This window comes from Rhinoraja longicauda, chromosome 7 (assembly GCF_053455715.1).
Source record: "Rhinoraja longicauda isolate Sanriku21f chromosome 7, sRhiLon1.1, whole genome shotgun sequence".
NCBI classification, from domain to species: Eukaryota; Metazoa; Chordata; class Chondrichthyes; order Rajiformes; family Arhynchobatidae; genus Rhinoraja; species Rhinoraja longicauda.
The window spans coordinates 78,203,621-78,224,299 of NC_135959.1; positions in this window are offsets into that span (position 1 = coordinate 78,203,621).

Sequence of the window (20,679 nt, forward strand, 5' to 3'; positions counted from 1 at the left end):
TCCCTCAATTCTGAAGCTATGTCCCCTTGTTGGAATCTTCCCCACTCTCAAAGGGAAAAGCCTACCCACGTCAACTCTGTCCGTCCCTCTCAAAATTTTAAAAACCTCTATCAAGTCCCCCCTCAACCTTCTACGCTCCAAAGAATAAAGACCCAACCTATTCAACCTCTCTCTGTAGCCTAAGTGCTGAAACCCAGGCAACATTCTAGTAAATCTCCTCTGTACCCTCTCCATTTTGTCGACATCCTTCCTATAATTTGGCGACCAGAACTGCACACCATACTCCAGATTCGGCCTCACCAATGCCCTGTACAATTTCAACATTACATCCCAACTTCTATACTCGATGCTCTGATTTATAAAGGCAAGCATACCAAACGCCTTCTTCACCACCCTATCCACATGAGATTCCACCTTCAGGGAACAATGCACAGTTATTCCCAGATCCCTCTGTTCCACTGCATTCCTCAATTCCCTACCATTTACCCTGTACGTCCTATTTTGATTTGTCCTACCAAAATGCAGCACCTCACACTTATCAGCATTAAACTCCATCTGCCATCTTTCAGCCCACCCTTCCAAAAGGCCCAAGTCTCTCTGTAGACTTTGAAAATCTACCTCACTATCAACTACTCCACCTATCTTAGTATCATCTGCATATTTACTAATCCAATTTGCCACACCATCATCCAGATCATTAATGTAAATGACAAACAACAGTGGACCCAACACAGATCCTTGGGGCACTCCACTAGACACTGGCCTCCAACCTGACATACAATTGTCAACCATTACCCTCTGGTATCTCCCATTCAGCCATTGTTGAATCCATCTTGCAACCTCACTATTAATACCCAACGATTTAACCTTCTTAATCATCCTTCCATGTGGAACCTTGTCAAATGCCTTACTGAAGTCCATATAGACAACATCCACAGCCTTGCCCTTATCAATTTCCCTGGTAACCTCTTCAAAAAATTCAAGAAGATTAGTCAAACATGACCTTCCAGGCACAAATCCATGTTGTTTAAATTAATTAAATTATTGCATCGTATGGGAGGTGCATTCCCAATCTCGTTGTATCCCTGTACAATGACAATAAAGATATATTGTATTGTATTGTATTGTATATTGTATTGTACATGGATTTCAGTAAGGCATTCGACAAGGTTCCGCATGGTAGGCTGCTCTGGAAGGTTAGATCGCATGGGATCCAAGGAGAGATAGCTGAATGGATAGCAAATTAGCTCCATGGAAGGAAGCAGAGGGTGATGGTGGAAGGTTGCTTCTCACACTAGTCACATGCCTGTGACTAGTAGTGTGCCTCAAGGTTCGGTGCTGGGCCCGTTACTGTTTGTCATCTATATTAATGATTTGGATGTGAACATACAGGGCAAGATTAGCAAGTTTGCTGATGACACAAAAGTTAGTGGCTTTGCTTATAGTAAAAATGTTTGTGAAAAATTGCAGCAGGATCTGAATCGATTGGCCAGGTAGGCTGAGGAATGGTTGGGATTTAATACAGAGAAATGTCAGGTGTTGCATTTTGGGACATCTAACATGGGCAGGACCTGCACAGTAAATGGTAGGCCTCTGAGTAGTGTTGTAGAGCAGAGGGATCTAGGAGTACAGGTGCATGGTTCCTTGAAGGTGGAGTCGCAGATCGATAAGGTGGTTAAAAAGGCTTTTGCCACTTTGACCTTCATCAGTCAGAGTATTGAGTATAGAAGTTGGGAGATCATGTTGCACTTTTATAAGATGTTGGTGAAACTGCATCCAGAATATTGTGTTCAGTTCTGGGCACCATGTTACAGGGACGATATTGTCAAGCTTGAAAGGGTTCAAAGAAGACTTACGAGGATGTTGCCAGGACTAGAGGGTGTGAGCTATAGGGAGAGGTTGAGTAGGCTAGGTCTCTATTCCTAGGAGCACAGCAGGGTGGGGGGGGATCTTGTAGAGGTGTAAAAATCATGAGAGGAATAGATCGGGTAGATGCACAGAGTCACTTGTGCAGAGTGAGGGAATCGAGGACCAGAGGACATAGGTTCAAAGTGAGGGGGGAAAGATTTAATAGGAATCTGAGGGGCAACGTTTTCACACAAATGATGCTGTGTGTATGGAACAAGCTGCCAGAGGAGTTAGTTGAGGCTGGGACTATGCCAACGTTTAAGAAGCAGTCAGATGAAGACATAGGACAAGTTTGGATGGATATGGACCAAACGCAGGAGGGTGGGACTAGTGTCGCTGGGACATGTTGGCTGGTGTGGGCAAGTTGGGCTGAATGGCCTGTTTCCACACTTTATCATTCTATGACTCTATGAGTGAAAACGTTACCTCCCAGGTTCCTATTAAATCTTCTCTCCTCCTCCTTCACCTTAATACCTATGTCCTCTGCTTCTCGATTTCTCCACTATGGGCAATAGACTTTCTGCGTCTACCCGATCTATTCCTCTCATAATTCTGAACACCTCTATAAGATTACTCCTCATCCTCCTGCACTCCAAGCAATAGAGATCCATCCTGCTCAACCTTTGCCTATAGGCCAGGCCCTCGAGTCATGGCAACATTCTCGTAAATCTTCTCTACAACCTTTCCAGCTTAACATCTTTGCTATAATATGGTGCCCAGCACTGAACACAATGGTCGAAATGCAACCCCCATAAACGTGTTTTATAACTGCAACATATACTCAATACTCTGATTGATGGCCAATGTGCAAAACGGCTTTTTGATCACTCTATCTCCCTGCAAACGAACTACTTGTAGATGCCTCCCCTCTACAACACTCCTCAGATTCCTGCCATTCACTGCCCATTTTATTCTTCAGAAAATGCAATATCTCACATTTTTCAGTGTTAAATTCCATCAACTGTGTTTGGTAATGGGCGGCGCGGACACGATGGGCCGAAGGGCCTCTTTCTGTGCTGTAGGACTCTATGACTCTATGACTAACCATTCTTCAGCCCATTTACCCAACCGATCAAGATCTTGACTACCATCTTCACTATCTAAAATATCACCCACTTATGTGGATCATGCCATGTACATTCAAATCCAAATCGTTAATAGAAATGACAAACAGCAATGGGCCCAGCACTGACCCGTCAGGCACACTACGAGTCGCATGTCTCCAGTCCGAATATTAACCACCCACCATCACCCTCTGCTTCCTTCCATGAAGCCAATTTGTTATCCAATGTCTCAGGCTTATGAGCATTATGACTGGTAACCTATACGGTGTAATCGGATGAATACAAAGCACAAAGTTTTAAAATCTGCCCCTTTTCGAAAGAGTCAAATAATGCTTGGCATTTTCTGTCAACATTCCGGTAAACCTCCTCTGTACTTTTTCCAAAACCTTCACACCCTTGCTGTAATGGGTGAGCTAAACTGTAAAACAAATCTCCAGATGCAGCTGCATCAGTGATATAATGCGGCCTCATGACCTCCTTACATTCAGTCCCCAAACCTGTAAAGGCAAGCATACCATATGCCCCCTTTACCAGTCAACCTACATGTGTTGCCACATTCAGGGAATGTGACTTGGACCCAAGAACCCTCTTAACAACAATACTGTTGAGAGACATGTGATTAATTGTACATTTTACAGGTAGATTTGACACCCAAAGTGCATTATCTCGCACTTGCCCGGATGAAAATCCATCTGTAGTTGGTCTACATCTTGTTGGGCTCCTTGACAGCCTTCCACACATTTCGCGGCCCCAGCAAGCTTGGTTTCAACGTTTCAATTATGATAAAAGAGCAAAGTCAGGGGAAAGAAACACACACCTTTACTTTTGATTTGAGCAAAACACTCAAGCCAAAAGGTTGTGCTTGTGAGCAAAACTACGTGCATCTAAACAGGATATGTGGTTACAGTTGTCCCAGAATAGTTGAATGTGAGAGCTGGGCTTTCATAAGGATGGGTGTGGAAAATATTGTTGAGCAATGCTTCATTCATTGAACATTATCCAGTCTTTGTGGATCACCACACATTAGGAACAACTTGGAAACTCTGGAGATTCAGTGATATGTTTCTTGGAATAGGAAGCTTTACAAAGATTAGTGATGTTGGGATTGACAAAGTCGGAGCTGATTAGGTTAAGAGTGGACCTAAGATAATGAAAACACTGAATGTGGTTCAGGCTGACAGCCTGAATGGCAGAGGCTCAGCACGTTGTCGGCCTATGGTGCAAAATTGGAATAAGGTGCACATTGTTGTCATTTGTTTCTATTAGTACAATCTGATTTATGCAGCAATCTAAATCGCCGGGAATTTAAAAAAAATAGGTTAAATGTTAAGACATTACAGTATAGGAATACAAATGTAAATTAGCATCTGGATTATTATTCCACAATAAACCTGTGAACATTGTTAACTCTGTGAGGAACTGCAGTAACGGTTATAGGTAACAGCTGTGTGCAGAGGATGTAATGTAAATCAACAATTACTTCACCAATTTAAAGTTAATTGATTAACAAGATCATCAATGACACCAGGCGTGCTGGGGTTGTGAAATGTGCAGAAGGCTATCAAGGACCACAACAAGATGTAGACCAACTACAGATGGATTTTCATCCGAGCAAGTGCGAGATAATGCACTTTGGGTGTCAAATCTACCTGTAAAATGTACAATTAATAGCATGTCTCTCAACAGTATTGTTGTTGAGAGGGTTCTTGGGTCCAAGTCCATTATTCCCTGAATGTGACAGCACATGTAGGTTGACTGGTAAAGGGGGCATATGGTATGCTTGCCTTTACAGGTCTGGGGACTGAATGTAAGGAGGTCATGAGGCCGCATTATATCACTGATGCAGCTGCATCTGGAGATTTGTTTTACCGTTTAGCTCACCCATTACAGCAAGGGTGTGAAGGTTTTGGAAAAAGTACAGAGGAGGTTTACCAGAATGTTGACTGTGTTCGGGCATATTAGCATTGGGGGGAGGCTTGAAACACTTGGATTATTTTCTCTGGAATGCCGGAGATTGGGTGGGGGGATCTCCGATAGATGTGTATACAATCATGAGTGGTATAGATAACGTAGACTATCAAAACCTGTCTCCCAGAATGGAAAAATCAAATACCGGAAGGCTTAGATTCAAGGTGAAAAGGGCAATGTGTAAAGAGATTGGCGGAGCAGCCATTTTACAGATAGAGTGGTGGTGCCTGGAGCACACTGCCAGGGCTGTAGTTTTACAGATAGAGGGTGGTGCCTGGAGCACACTGCCAGGGCTGTCGTTTTACAGATAGAGGGTGGTGCCTGGAGAGTGCTGCCAGGGCTGTAGTTTTACAGATAGAGGGTGGTGCCTGGAGCACACTGCCAGGGCTGTAGTTTTACAGATAGAGGGTGGTGCCTGGAGAGTGCTGCCAGGGCTGTCGTTTGAGGCAGATAATGGCATTTAAGAGGCTTTCAGACAGGCATGTGGATATGCTGGGAATGGAGGGCTGTGAATTATGTACAATTAGGCAGCGGATGGACTTGGTATAATGTTTGGCACATACGCTGTCGACCGAAAGGCCTTTTCTTATGCTATGCTGTCCCAAAGGAAGGAGGTCTAGAGTGGGGGAAGGGCAGAAGGGCAAAATGGCATTCCAGTGGGAACTTGGAAAAGCAAATATGTTATCTTTGAACCTGCAAGTATTCCTTTGAACCTTTGAGCTTGCATTTCCAATTGGTGGAGTAGACTTGATGGACAGAAAGGCCTACTTCAGTTGTGGCGGCGCTGCCCTAGCAGCTGCGGCTACACCTGCGGTCCATTTGTCTTGTGTTTTTGTTGGTTTTTTTTGTCTTAATTGTAGTTGTGATGTGGTGTTTTTGTGTTTGTGTACTATGTGTGTATGTGGGGGGGAGGGGGGGAGGGGGGGAGGGGGGGAACTGTAACATTGTAAATATGTGTCCCTTCCGAACGGGGACCCGACCTTTGTGTTCTGGGCCGTGTCTCCGTTCCTGCTGCGGCCTACCATCGGCCCAACTCCTGGAGCTGGCGGCCTCCAGGGCTCTGGTTCGCAGAGCCCGCGGATCGGACTTACCACCACCGGAGCCGGCCGTCTTCGGAGGCTGCGGGAGCGGCTGCGACTCGCCTTAGGCTCGGGCCGCGTGGATGCCGACATCGGGAGCTCCGGCAGCGGCAGCGTGTTCGCCCGCCCCGGATCGCGGGGCTTGGGGCGCGGACATTTCACCGTCCGGCGCGGCCTAAGATAGGCCGCGGGATATTTCTCTGCTGGGCGGGGGCTTCAATGTCGGGAGCCACGACCGCTCCGACGTGCAGCAACAGCGGCAGCAGCAGCGTGTTCGCCCGCCCCGGATCGGACTTATCATCGGCGGAGCCGGCCGTTTTCGGAGGCTGCGGGAGCGGCTGCAACGCGACGCGCCTTAGGCTCGGGCCGCTGCGGACCGTCCGGTGCGGCCTCCAACCACAACAACCTGACCGCGGGCGACGACGGCAGGAGAAGGGAAAGACATTGTGGCCTTCCATCACAGTGAGGAGAGGACTGGAGGAGACTCACTGTGATGGATGTTTCTTTGATGGATGTTTCTTTTTTTGTGTGTTTTTGGGGTTGGGTAATTTTAATGCCTATTTAATGCTTTTATTGTTGGACTGTGTTTTGGGGGTTTTGGGGTTGTGTAATTTGAATGCCTATTTAATGCTTTTATTGTTGGACTGTGGGTGACCGAATTTCGTCCAATATTGGATGACAAATAAAGCTATCTATCTATCTATCTATCTATCTATCTATCTATAACCTATGGACATGAAAATGAAATGCAGTCAAACATGCAATCAGCACCTGGGCAGCACCTGTGTTCAGATTGAACCAGTTGGTCTGGCACACCTTGTCCACCTGAGAAACTGTGCCGCCTTTGCAGGCAAAATAAATTGTATCATCTGATATGGCCGTCAGCGATGAATGATCATACATTTCTGCTAGTGAAATCAAATAAGAATATATTCAATGTGAACCAACTTCCTTTCTTTATGCCCTATTCACACATTCTTTTACCCAACACCATAAATGATTTTCATCGACACAGATTTCATGAAGAAAAGGCAAGAAATCTCCTCACGGGCAGTAATCAGTAAGTTAAAATTGCTTCTGATTATTAGTTTGATTGCATCAAACTGGGTGGTAAGGACGGTTGTGAAGAACAGTATATATTCACAAAATGATCGAGATTATATCCAAAGGTCGACTAAGGAATGGCCAATGGAATATTACTCGGACAAGTTTGCAAATCAGATCAGGACTTACACAATTAAAAAGTGGCAAAGGCCATGGGGTGCAGTGGAAGTTTCATAAAATTGGCCACTGTAGTAGACATTGTGATGAAGAAGGCTTTTGGCAATTATACCTTCATTGGGAAGGGTATCGAGTACGAATGGGACATCTTGATGCAGTTGCACAAGCTGTCCGTGAGACCGGATTTGGAGAATGTTTTCACTCTGGATGCCCAGTTATAGCAATGATGTCATGAAGTAAGAAAATGATTCAACCTGGGCTTCGGGTTTGAGCTAAAGGGAGAAATTGGATAGGCTGGAACATTTTCCATGAAGCCTAGGAGGTTGAGGGGTGACCATGTTCAAGTGTACAAGACCATGGCTGTTGGGGATAAGGTGAGCAATTAGCTATATTTTCCTAGTGAAGAGGATTATAACAGAAACACAACATGGATAGGTGTAGTATACCTTTTATAGATTGATTAAAGCTAGAATACAGGAGGGTCAAGACAAAACATGGCATGACAGGTTCTACGTAGATGATGGGGAGGTTGCTGGGCAACTGGTTAGAAAACAGAAAACAAGAAAGAAACGATGGCCTGAGGCAAGATTGGGGATTTGCGCATTGTGAATCCAGAAGGAGGAAAGTGGCAGGGTGGTGGGTGACTGGAGAGGAAAAAATAAGTGGGAGCTCATGTGGGGTACAAGGGATGTAAGGGGAGGGTCGTAAACATTTTTGGAAAAACCAAAGGGAGAAGACAGATTACATAAAATTTGAAAATTCAATGTTGATACATTGGCTGCAAGCTCGCCAAACGGAGTGTAAAGAGCTGTCCCTCTGGTTTGTGTATGGCCTTCTTGCGGCAGTGGTGAAGGCGCTGGACAGAAACCTGTGAATAGGATGGGGATTCAAAATAAATAGCAACCCGGAAATCAGTTTGATCCTGGGGATCGGCAAAGTGATCGTCGAGTCTACACTTGATCTGACCGATGTATCGAAGAGCACACCAACACCGGATGCAATAGATCATATGCATTTGATCCACTATCTCATCTGGAAGGATTCTTGGCAACTATGGATGAAGGCAAGGAACGATGTACAGGCGATGCATCGTCTGAAATTATAGCCGGCTGTAACTGAGAAGGGGGTGGTTTGGGTGGGAAGGATGAACCAATGATTGCAAAGGGAACCATATCTGTTGAAGATGGAAATGGTGGACACGGGGAAATTTGACAGGTGGTGGCATCACGATTGAGGTGAAGGAAATGTTGTGGGGTGATATGTTAGGAACAAAGATTTGTGGCGTGAAAGTTGAGGCCCACATTTTGCAAAGCAAACGCAATGTTAGCATTTGTTTCAAGAGGGCTTGTATACAAAAACAGGGATGTAATGCTGAGGCTCTATAAGGCGCTGGTCAGGCCGCATTTGGAATATTGTGTGCAATTTTCGGCACCATATCTGAGGAAGGATACGCTGACTCTGCAGAGGGTCTTGAGCAAGTTTACAAGAATGAGCCTAGGAATGCGTAGGTTAACATATGATGAGCGTTTGACGGCACTGGGCTCGCTGGAGTTTAGAAGAATGAGGGGAGACATAGATACATAGATACATAGACAATAAGTGCAGGAGTAGGCCATTTGCCATTCAATGTGATTATGGCTGATCATTCACAATCAGTACCCCGTTGCTGCCTTCTCCCCATATCCCTCATTGAAACGTACAGAGCAGTGAAAGGCTTAGATAGAGTGGATGTGGGGAGGATGTTTCCACTAGTGTGTGAATCTGGGATAAGAGGTCAAAGCCCTGAATTAAAGGGTGTTCTATTACGAAGATGGGGAGGAATTTCTTTAGTCAGAGGGTGGTGAATTCCTTGTCACCGAAGGCTGTGAAGGTAGTCAGTGGATATGTTTAAGGCAGAGATACATAGATTCTTGATTAGTACGGGTGTCAGAGGTTATGGGGAGAAGGTGGGAGAATGGGTTTAGGAGGGAGAGATAGATCAGCCATGACTGAATGACGGATAGACGGTGGGCCGAGTGGCCTAATTCTGCTCCTATCACTTATGACCTTATGACCAGGTACTCTATACTTGAGTCTGGGGAGAGGGGAAGAGAGCAGAACCGCAGAACACCGTGAAGACGCGGGTGAGGCGCCCATCTGTGACTACATGGAGGAAACTACATTATGTAAAGAAGGAAATCTCGGATGGGCTAGAATGCAAAGCTTCATCTTGGGAGCAGATGAGGCGGGACGGACGAGCAGGGGATAGCAAGACACGGGATGTCGGCCAGGTAATTGTTGTATTCGGTTGGTGTGTAGTAGACTTCAGTCAATAGTTTGTCTCCTATGAAGAAAACTGAGAGACCAGGAATGGGGACAGCGGTGGCAACGATAGTCCAGGTGAATTTGAGTTCAGACTGCAAATTGGTGGTGATGCTAATGAAATCAACGAGATCGGTGCGAGTGCAGGGCACGGCCCAATGCAGTGGACAATGATTTGGAGGATAGTGCCAGTGTACGCCTTGAACAGGGAGTGTTCAAAGTGACGGAGACAAAAGGCAGACAGAGCTATTGCCAGTGGCTACACTTTTAACTTGGAAGAAGTGAGAGCAGTCAAACTCGAAGTTGTTCAGGTGGGGATAATTTCTGCAGGCGGAGGCGTGTCGAGGGAAATCGATTGGTTCTCTGTTCGAAGCAGAACTGGAGTCTCATGAATCATTCCACGTGGGGGATGAAAAGGTGAAAGGGGCAAAGATGAGGCAACGTGGGGGTAGAAATTGAAAGTTACTGAAGAGTTGAAGCACGTGAGAGATATATCGGATGTTGCTGGGAATGGACTGGCCAAGGCGAGATGGGATGGACACAAGGTAAATGGAGATTAATTATGTGGAGCAATAGAGGACAGAAACAATGGGTCTGCCATGGCAGTCCTGTTAATGGATTTTTGAAAGGAGTTAAAGCGGGCAATGCGGCGCTGTGGAACAACAATAAATGACTGCGGATGGGAGATCGCCGGAGGTGATAAGGTCTGAAGCATTCTTGGGTATGATGGCCTGGTGTCCGTCTGTGAAGTAGGTGATACAAAAACTAGAGGGTGAAATGGAAAAGACGAAAGTGGGAATCTCGGGGCAGCATTTCCACTCTGATATTATTATCCGGAAAGAGATACCAGATACCTATACAACTGGATAAAAGTCCGACTTTTAAAACGCATTTGTACAGGCATACGAAGGATTTGGAGATATGGAACGAATGCAGGCTCATAAAACAAGTCAATGTGCCAATTTGGTCGATGTGGACCAGGTAGGCCGAGGGGCGTGCTTCCGTGCTGCGACTATAATTACTAACTTGCTATTTCCAAACTATAGATATTTCTCCCCTGACATATAACCGAATAATTCCTTGCATAAAACAATTGGTCAAATAATATTTGGTAAGTTAATTTCCCCCCTTAAACTGCATAATATGCTGGGACGATGGCACCAGGGAATGTCTAAAGTTTTGTGCGAATGAAAGAGAGAAAATGGGTTACGTAGGATTTATGTAAAATGGGAGCATACTGATGAACACGGAGTCGGTGGGATAATCTCCTTTACACTAATATGCGAAAAGAAACAGGGCACGCATATAATCTCCAGATTACCGATCAACCATATACTAAATAAACAGATTCAGTTTCGGATGGAGCAAATTAAGTTAATAAACGAAAGAATTCGGGCAAATTACCTGCACGAAAAGCTGCCACAGATTTAATATCTGCACGACATTGATCGCGGGATTATTATCGATCAGTCATAAAGTAAAACAAAATACAAACTGGCGCAGCCAGTCCCTCAACCTGAGACGTTACAATCACTCACCGGGAACACCAACCACAGCGATAGTCACGTAATATATTTCCTCGACAATGTCAAATGTTTCCAACATCTTGCAATAATTTGACGCGCGCTTCGTGCTGTAGTCAACGTTTCTAATTTCGATTCCTGTGACATATTCGCAGCGATTTTAATTTATACAGTGTGGCTCTACGGTATAACTGCGATTGCAACATTTTCCCAAGCGTATGCACGGAAGGACGAAGCAAATAGATGACGACAGCCGAGTTGAAATAATGACGACAGCCTGTTGAAATAACGCCTGCCCGTTTTCATATGTTATTGGTATCACGTTGTCGTTAAAAGAACATTATTCTCTACATGGGATTCAAATTTCAAACAATTTATCAATGGTGTGTTTCTTTACAGCTATTTGTGAGCTATTTGTGGGCGGCACGGTGGCGCAGCGGTAGAGTTGCTGCCTTACAGCGAATGCAGCGCCGGAGACTCAGCGCCGGAGACTCCTGACTACGGGTGCTGTCTGTACGGAGTTTGTACGTTCTCCCGGTGACCTGCGTGGGTTTTCTCCGAGATCTTCGGTTTCCTCCCACACTCCAAAGACGTACAGGTATGTAGGTTAATTGACTGGGTAAATGTAAAAAATTGTCCCTAGTGTGTGTAGGATAGTGTTAATGTGCGGGGATCGCTGGGCGGCGCGGACTTGGTGGGCCGAAGGGCCTGTTTCCGCTCTGTATCTGAAATATGAAAAATAAAATATGAAATAATTAATGCATATCCTGTGTGGCTTTGCAGGTAAAGAAACCAACACGCACACGCTAAACCGGACTTATTTAGCAGAGAGGCCCTGAACGTTGAAATTACCGTCTGAGCAGCAATTTACTTTGTTGACCATCTCGTGTCTGCTTTGCTTCTCAGTCATGATCACCATCCTAATGCTAAAAGCTCGATTCAAAGTAGGATGCGCCAAGGCTGGAAGTGAATGCAATTGATAGATTCATACAGCACGGAAACAGACCGCTCGGCCCAATATACCCATACCGACCAAAATGCCCCATCTACGCTCGTCTCAACTGTCCACACGTTTGGTCCAATCTTTCATCTAACCTTTTTCTATCAAATACACCTGCCCAAATGTAGTTTAGCAGTTGTCATTGTCCCTATATCATTTATTCCTATTGGCATATCGTTCATACGCACCACGCTCTGTGTAATAAACAGGTTTGCGTAACTCTACAATAGGTCGACGGATGATGCCATTGCCCTAGTCCTGCACTTATCCCGAGAAACACCAACGTCGGGTGCCTATTCATAAAGACTGTGCAGGCATGTACAAACCTCATTCCATTTTCAAATTCGCAGACAACACCACCATTGTGGGCCGGATATTAAATAATGATGGGATTACTTGTTGCTCCACTTAAATAATGATGGGACCGGGTACAGGTAGGAGATCGAGAACCTCGTGTCCTGGTGTCGAGACAACAACCTTTCTCTCAATGTCAGCAAGAGAAAAGGAGATAGTAATGGACTTTAGGAAGCGAAAGGGTTCACAAACCCCAGTTTGCATTGACGGTGCCGAAGTGGAGATGGGTGAAAAACTTCGAATACCCAGGAGTCAAAAGCTCCAACAATATCCTGGACCACCCATATTGAAGCAACGAACAAGAAATCACACCAACGCCTCTACTTCCTTAGAAGGCTTAGGAAGTTTGGCATGTCCCCTACAACTCTCACCAACTTCTACAGATGCACCATAGGCAGCATTTCATCAGGATGCATCACAACTTGTTTTGGGAGCAACTCTATCCAAGACCGCAAGAAATTGCAGCAAATTGTGGACGCAGCCCAGACCATCACACAAGGCAACCTCACTTCTATTGACTCTATTTAAACCTCAGGCTGCCTCGGCAAGGTCAGCAGCATAATCAAAGGGCCAGTCGCACCCTGGCCATTCCCTCTTCCCTCTTCTCCCCTCTCCCATTGGGCTATAGAAGTGTTTAAACGCACACCTCCAGATTCAGGGACAGTTTCTTCCCAGCTGTTATAAAGCAACTGAATCATCCTACCACAACCAGAGAGCAGTGCTTAGATGATCCGTGAATTATCATTGATCGGACTTTGCTGGCTTTACTTCGCACGAAGCGTTATTCACTTATCATTTTCTATACACTGCAAATGGATAGATTATAATCCATTCCGTCGCTCTGTCCACACCTTCTGCCCCAACCCCCACCGCTGTCTCCTCCTCCTTGTCTCTGAGAGTCACCCTGTATGTAGTTCCTGACAGGAAAATGCCAAAGTATTCCTGAAAGATGGGAGATCGACCAAGAATGTTGTCATTAGAAGCGTGCTTCGTTTAGCTATGACTCCTTCAAGTTAAGGTTTGACCGATCAATAATATCTCTATATTACAATTGTGTGTCTTTTTTGTAATCAACGGCAAAGAGACATCGAGAGGCGGTGAGGAGCAGAAGGGAACCAGAGAAGTGACGAGAAATAACTGAATGTCGGGGATAGACGAGAAAGAAACGCAGAACAGAAACAGGCAGGTTAATAAAGAAGCATTTTGATTGAGATTTATTTTATTTCAAACAGAAAAATGGCATTTTAATCTAATGCTAATTTGATTAATAAATAGTATTTTATTTAGAAGTTTATAAATACATACATACTGATGAATATCTGTTTCTTTTTTACATCATGACAACAGGAGGGAGTAAACGAGTCGTTGCATGGTCAAGAAAGCTATGCCGCAAAGAGACCTCGAGAGGCAGTGAGGAGCAGAAGGGAACAAGAGAGGCGGCAAGAAAGAACTGAACATGTCGAGGATCAATGAGAAAGAACGCAAAACAGAAACTGACAAGTTACTAAAATAAATCTCATCTTTAACGTTCAAATTGTTGTTACATTTTGCTATTCACATTTATACTTTAATAAATCCCTTTTCCACATCCTGTACCCATTAGCCGTCCATGCGCAGTAATACCTTTGTGTTCCACGTCACAATGGAAACCCAACGGGCGGGAATGGTGGCACCGCCAGAGAGTGGAGGGGGGAATAAGGGGGATGAGGTGGGTGAGTGGGGGGGGGGTAGTGGGTGGAGAAGGGGGATGAGGTGGGTGAGTGGGGGGGGGTAGTGGGTGGAGGAGGGGGGAGAAGGGGGATGAGGTGGGTGAGTGGGGGGTGGGGGGGAGACCCTAGTGAGAGCCTCATCTATAATGGAGGAGGGGAAGCCCCGTTTCCTGAAGAATGAGGACATCTCTGATGCCCTAGTGTGAAACACCTCATCCCGGGCGCAGATGCGGCGTAGACGGAGGAATTGGGAGTAAGGGATAGCCTTTTTGCAGGGGACCAGGTGGGAAGAAGTGTAGGTCTCACTAGGGTCTCTTCTACATCCCGCAGCTCCGCTCTTGCTCCCCCTCCCCCCACTCGCAACAAGGACAGAATCCCCCTCGTTCTCACCTTCCACCCCACCAGCCAGCGGATCCAACAAATCATCCACCAACATTTCCGTCACGTACAACAGGACACCACCACTGGCCATATCTTCCCATCCCTTCCCCTCTCTGCGTTCCGCAGAGACCGTTCCCTCCGTAACCTCCTGGTCCACTCGTCCCTTCCTACCCAAACCACCCCATCCCCGGGCACTTTCCCCTGCAACCGCACGAGATGAAACACCTGTCCCTTTACCTCCCCCCTCAACTCCATCCAAGGACCCAAACAGTCTTTCCAGGTGAGACAGAGGTTCACCTGTTCAGATGTCAACTTATTTACATCGGCGAAACCAAATGCAGGCTCGGCGATCGCTTCGCTGCGATCGGTCCGCATTAACCAACCTGATCTCCCGGTGGCCGAGCACTTCAACTCCCCCTCCCATTCCCAGTCTGACCTTTCTGTCATGGGCCTCCTCCAGTGCCATAGTGAGGCACACCGGAAATTGGAGGAACAGCTCCTCATATTTCGCCTGGGAAGTTTGCAGCCCGGTGGTATGAACGTCGACTTCTCCAACTTTAGATAGTTCCTCTCTTCCCCTCCTCCTTCCCAGAACTCCCTCTATCTTCCTGTCTCCACCTATATCCTTCCTTTGTCCCGTCCCCTGACATCAGTCTGAAGAAGGGTCTCGACCCGAAACGTTACCCATTCCTTCTCTCCCGAGATGCTGCCTGACCTGCTGAGTTACTCCAGCAGCGTTATATGTAGTTGTACTTGCTCCCTGGGGCTGCCAGGATCAGCTCCGTTTGGTTCCTTTCACCTTTCATCACTTCATCCTTATTGGTTGCACAAAGCTTAAAGTAAAATATTTCACGGATAAATGCGGCTGCTCATGAAAACGTCCCCTCCTATATGACATGTGAGCCCAGAACGACAACTACAATTTAGTATGTTTTATTTTAGTTTAGAAATACCGCGCGGAAACAGGCCCGGTCGGCCCACCTATGAACACTATCGTACTATCGGGATAATTTACACGTATACCAAGCCAAGTACGTCTTTGGAGTGTGGGAGGAAACCGAAGATCTCGGACAAAACTCACGCAGGTCACGGGGAGAACGTACAAACTCCGTACAGACAGCACCCGTCATCGGGATCGAACCCGGTTCACCGTCGCTGCAAGCACTGTAAGGCAGCAACTTTACCGCTGCACCACTTAAAATAAACGGTGGTCCTACGGTGACCAGTGGCAGGTGGGATCTCGAAAGCTATTCTAGGTGGTGACACAAGTACTATATTTTCCCTTTGTCTTATTCAACTTTCCGACCGCCAAGCATCTCGGGGTTTATTAGCCGTGTACGTCATGGGCTTGGGGCTCAGAGTAAGAGGGAGAATAAGAGTAACACAGATATTGACAATAGATATTGGACGTTCGCCATATTCGGCATTTTCACCCTCCCGTGGCTAACATCTTGACGATGACTTACATCGTAACATCTTACGACAAATCCGGGTAATTACAATAATGCGCAATATGTCCGAGAAGAAGTCGGGTACATGCTGGAAAATCTAAGTTTGTGCGCAAACACGTTTATTTATGGAATGACTCAGTCAGTGAAATATTCAGTCGCCGGGTCAATCGCATTATCAATAAATAACGTCTCTGTGCATTTAATAATGGCATGATCACAGCATACGGCGTTAACTTGCATTGAAACATTTCCACTCTGAGCATTATGATTCAATCAAGGTTCGGCATTGCCGGAAGCACTTATATTGCTTAACATTTGCTAAACTTATTACATGTTACAACCGACCGCACCTTATATTTAATTACATTATTTCTTTTATTTAAAAAAAACCCAGCACTTGCAATATGTTAGCTCTCATTGCTGTGCAATAACTTGCTGTCTTGATTGAACTGTACACTGCCTTGACCGTATTGTCATTGTTTTGTCTATATATTGTATTAGAGGTCAGTTTGTTTAATTCAGTAGATTAGGTTTAGCTTGTTATGGATAAAGGTTTATCCTTTGTACTGTCTGCTGTGTGTGATTGCATCATCTGGACAGCTTTAATTTCGCTGTACTTTGTGTAGTGCAATAAAGGTTTTTACATTACATTTACAAGACGGAGCATTCCCAAAGTGACTTCTCGTTGCTTGGGCTTCCCATGCTATTTTAGTTAGCATGGAAAATTCCACGTATACTCGAGTATAGAAACATAGAAACATAGAAAATAGGTGCAGGAGGAGGCCATTCGGCCCTTTGATTCATTGTGATCATAGCTGATCATCTGCCCAACTTCTCCCCATATCCCTTGATTCCACCAGCCCCGAGAGCTCTATCTAACTCTCTCTTAAATCCATCCAGTGATTTGGCCTCCACTGCCCTCTGTGGCAGAGAATTCCACAAATTCACAACTCTCTGGGTGAAAAAGTATCAGATTAAGCAGTTCTGTTCTTTTGAAAAGTTGAAGTGATATGGAAATGTACTGTTTAATTTTGTTTTGTTTAGTTTAGAGATAAAGCGCTGAAACAGGCCCTTCGGCCCACCGGGTCCGCGCCGACCACCGATCCCCGCACACTAACACTATCCTACACACACTAGGGACAATTTACACACACACCAAGCCAATTAACCCACAAACCTGTACGTCTTTGGAGTAAGGAAGGAAACCGAAGATCTCGGAGAAAATCCACCCGGGTCACGGGGAGAACGTACAAACTCCGTACAGACGGCACCCGTAGTCGGGATGGAACCCGGGTCTCCGGCGCTGCATTCGCTGTAAGGCATCAACTCTACCGCTGCGCCATCGTGGCTGCTTAAATATTATTTATCCATTAAAGAGAACGTGAGGATTGAACCATTATAGCATGTCTACACCGAGTTCCAGTGTGGTGCTTTCATTACTTTCAACCGCTATGTGGTAAAAAAAATCGACTTCCGAAATCTGTCCGTGGTTGAAGATACAGCCATTCAAATGCCGCCACATACAATGACCGATGTTAAATGGCATGCACCTCGGCAGAGTAATGAAAGACAATAACTGCAGATGCTGGTACAAAGCGAAGGTATTTATTCACAAAATGCTGGAGTAACTCAGCAGGTCAGGCAGCATCTCTGGAGAGAAGGAATGGGTGATGTTTCGGGTCGAGACCCTTCTTCAGACTGATGTCAGGGGGCCGGACAAAGGAAGGATATAGGTGGAGACAGGAAGATAGAGGGAGATCTGGGAAGGAGGAGGGGAAGAGAGGGACAGAGGAACTATCTAAAGTTGGAGAAGTCGATGCAAGCTCCAATTTCCGGTGGGCCTCACTATGGCACTGGAGGAGGCCCATGACAGAAAGGTCAGACTGGGAATGGGAGGGGGAGTTGAAGTGCTCAGCCACCGGGAGATCAGGTTGGTTAAGGCGGACTGAGCGAAGGTGTTGAGTGAAACGATCGCCGAGCCTGCGTTTGGTTTTGCCGATGTAAATAAGTTGACATTTAGAGCAGCGGATACAATAGATGAGGTTGGAGGAGGTGCAGGTGAACCTCTGTCTCACCTGGAAAGACAGTTTGGGTCCTCGGATGGAGTTGAGGGTGGAGGTAAAGGGACAGGTGTTGCATCTCCTACGGTTGCAGGGGAAAGTGCCCAGAGATGGGGTGGTTTGGGTAGGGAGGGACGAGTGGACCAGGGAGTTACGGAGGGAACGGTCTCTGTGGAACACAGAGAGGGGAGGGGATGGGAAGATGTGGTCAGTGGTGGGGTCCCGTTGTAGGTGACGGAAATGTTGGCGGATGATTTGTTGTCCACCTCAGCAGACGTCAGTTTGACATGCAGAGAAAATGAGCGATGCCAGATTATTTCCACAGAATGAAATCTGGGAAATGGTCGGACAGTTGAAGCATGGACTGACGTTTGCTAAACCAGAGGATGAAGACATGTGTTTTCATATTCTAATTAAGGACATTAGCAAAAGAGATCATTTGATTGCCACGCCCATGGCACCTTCTTGTGTCACTGCCTCACAGAGCCCGGGATCCGGGTTCAATCCTGATCTCCGGTACTCTGAGTATGGAGGTGCCTATTCTTCATTGCCCAGTGAATATTCTCCACTGTGCTTTACGTTGATCCCAGATCCCAAATCTCATGATGGTTGACTCCGGTAAAGAGCCCACAGTGTGAGGCCCAGAGTGTTGCCCACAGTTAATGCCAGGCGCTGACTTGCAGGACCAAAGGGTTTCTCAGTATGTTGTGGGTTTCCTTGATTCTATTGAAAATCAATAATGAGATGACCAGCGTACGCTTTGAAATCTGATTAGCTAATACTCAGAATGCCAAAAGAATCTGAGATTAAATGCTCTATCATTGTTTAAACCTTAAATCCATCAATAGTAAGGGGGGGAAGGAGAAGATAGTAATCATTAGTGCTTGGTTTGGAAGTTTCTGTAAAAGGAAAGGGTTTCAGATGTTTGGACCATTGGAATCTCTTCCTGGTGCAGAGGTGACCTATATAGGACGGTTTACATTTGGGCTGTTTAATCTAGAGTGAAGGTTGGGGGCGGGTACAGAGTACAAATCCAGCAAATGGGAAGACTGATGGGAAGGTAAGGGTTGGACCAATATTTCTCCAAGTAATGACATGCAGGGAAAGGTTAAGGTGTATTCCCATTCCGATAGACTGAAGTCAGTTTATTTGAACGGAAGAGGTGCAAAAGCACAAAAACCAACGTCTGGACCAGTGCTTAGTCAGTGTTGCTTTGTTGCATCTGTGGAAGTTTTTAAGGGTCACTGGAAACATGCCGAATTTCCTTAGTCCCCCCAGTAATTAAAGGCGTTGGTGTGCCCTTTTGTGCCTTATTCTCCACTGTCTCGTTACTGTTCGTGATTCTACCAGAGAGGTATCGTCAACAAACCTGTAGATGGAATTGGTTGTGAACCTCGCCGTACTCTCTGCAAGGGAGTACAGTAGGGGACTGAGAATGGATCCTTGTGGTGCACCGGCATTGAAAACTATTGAAGAGGAGGTGTTGTCACCTACTTTGACTGATTGGGGTCTGTGCATCAGAAAGTCACAGTGCATCCAGTGGAGGACATTCCTCTTTCCCGGAGTTTGGAAATAGGTTTGAATGGGATTATGGTGTTGAATGCAGAACTATGGTCGATATCTAGGAGTCTAGCGTGTTGTCTATCTGCTCCAGATGTCATCTGCTATGGATCTCTGGCGACAATAAGCAAAGTGCAATGAAGCAAGCTGGCTGCAAGGCTGGAGTTAATATGCAGCGTTATATGTCTCTGCAAGCATTTCATGATGGGTTGTCAGAGTTACAGGGCGGTAGTCATGAAACCACGCTACCTTACTTTCCCTCGGCACCATCTTGGAACATTTGGGGACCTCGACCTGGGGCAGTGAGAGGTTAAAGTTTGATGAGAATACCTTGGCAAACTGCTCAGCACGGGTACTGGGGACGCGACCAATATCCATATCCACTTCCTTTCCGCGGATTCACCCATAAATACATTTCAATATGCCTCCTACTCCTTTTAAAGTATTTTTCTGTGTGCAAGAGCTTATTTTCTAATGCAATTTAGATAATGCCCCTGTCTATTTATCCGCTTTGCTTCCCTTTGGCTCCATGTTTACATAACTGTTATGTAACATACCTCTTCATTGTTCTGTTGCAGGACATAATACCATAAAGCATTTTTGTTTCTTGAATTCATTATAAACAGCATCGTTGTCACTTGCGTTGAAAACATATGCGTTTTTGTCCTATTTCATTTAGCTTTCTATCTTTCTGGTTATCCGCAGCTTTACTTTCACCCTGTGCTCCGTCGACAATTCCCTATCCACGATCTTCGGAAAGAAGGTAGTGGAGCCCGAGAATCATTCCTCCAGACTGAAGAACAGCTACTTCCCATCAACCTTTTAACTCTTGAACCACCCAACACAACACTAACCACAATCCTACCTCAGCAGCCAACTAGGATGGACGGCGAACATTTCACTACAAACGTCGACTTGCACTATCGTGTTTACCTTGAATAAATTATAGTTGATTGCGTTTGTATCTATCGTATTGCTGCGTTGATCTGCCCCTAAAGCTGCAGCAAGTAGGGATTAAATTATTGCAGTAGTGGTGCTTATGTCAATTGGACATTCGATGCACTCCTGATTCTTGTACTTCCCGGGAAGGTTCAAGAAAA